This window comes from Amphimedon queenslandica, unplaced genomic scaffold (genome assembly GCF_000090795.2).
Source record: "Amphimedon queenslandica unplaced genomic scaffold, v1.1 AMPQUscaffold_13445, whole genome shotgun sequence".
Taxonomy (NCBI): domain Eukaryota; kingdom Metazoa; phylum Porifera; class Demospongiae; order Haplosclerida; family Niphatidae; genus Amphimedon; species Amphimedon queenslandica.
Window position 1 is genome coordinate 140,071 of NW_003546319.1, and position 1,288 is coordinate 141,358.

The 1,288-nt window shown below is 36.0% G+C and overlaps 1 long non-coding RNA gene across 1 annotated transcript; it reads right to left on the minus strand.

Annotated features, from left to right (window-relative positions):
* Positions 1–275: 275 nt before the first annotated feature.
* LOC109581359 (uncharacterized) lies at positions 276–552 on the minus strand. The gene is made up of 2 exons (XR_002184597.1): positions 398–552; positions 276–344 (listed from the first exon to the last, which is right to left on the minus strand). It is a non-coding gene; the product is annotated as an uncharacterized LOC109581359 (long non-coding RNA).
* Positions 553–1,288: the final 736 nt, after the last annotated feature.

The following is a 1,288-nucleotide window of genomic DNA, read 5'->3' on the forward strand; positions in this document are numbered from 1 at the left end:
AGTGACTTTAACCATCTTCGTAATAAAATCCTCAATCACTGTCATGTGTGCATGCAGTACAGTATTCATTTGTTTTACAGGAACCTTGAACCTTGAGAGCTCTCTGACGTTTCTCTTTCGACTGACGCACCACACCAGACCTGTTACAATAATAATAGGATTTCCTGTTAAGACCTTGCATGCGACTGGCACTGTTCTTGACATAAAAAGACTTTGAATGACTTTCTTCCCCTTTCTTCCACTCATAAAACTTATCAATAGAACGAAATTCATGGTTTGTTATTTTGATTTCCTTGTTGTGGATTTGATGAAGATACTCAATTAGCTTTGCCACACTTAAAACCCTAAATTAAATAGTGTCACTTCTAGCACTGTATATATACTCAAATATACTTACATTGAGCCGCATAAATTGCAGAAAACGTGAGAATCTTTGACGCTTTTCTCATTGCTATGTTTCTCCTTAACATGCTTTGAAAGTGAAGATGAAAACTGGTAAGACAGATGGCAGAAAGGACACTTCTTTCTTTCTTCAGAACTTTTAGCAGATGCAGCCATCGTGGCACCACGTGGGTAGGTGTGGTGGTGTATAATGTTAAACACGCCCACATTGAAAAAGATACTGGAATATCCCGACTTTTACTGATGGCTAATGTACTGCAATTAATGGCTAGTATCAATTCTTTATTGTTCTCAGTTCATGTTCTTGACCTTACAAGTTACAAGTCACTCACTTGAGTCAGCAAGAATGCAAGAGAAGTCTCTACTACTTTCCAAATACATCAAGGAAGATTAAGAAGGCAGATATGCCACAGTTGTGAGCTTGTAAAGCCTCCACAACTACTGACATAACCTATGACTGCAGTTACTGTCTCTGGCTTCCAACACAACTTTTTTGCTGCAGAATGTGATAAACTGATAAGGCCACCCCAATTAGATTTCTTGTTTCTCCTTGCATACGCGGGAAGAATGCGGGCGGGCGGGCGGAGATATTAATATTCATTAAAATAATTGATTATCATGCTATTATTCACATTATTAAAGCAAAAAAAGAGAAAGGAAGCATAATATAAAAGAAAAAGAACAGAATCACTATTTATTATCATTCTTAAACAAATAACTTAAACCAAACAAGTATAAGAACTGAAACCTAAAGTAAAAAGAATAAACCAAGAGGACATTATTATAATAATCATGATTTTCTCTTGTAAATAGGAGGTTTATCATAACAATTTTCACATTTAGGATACTCATTTTCAGCTGTGTATGCTTGAGGTGTAGCACAATA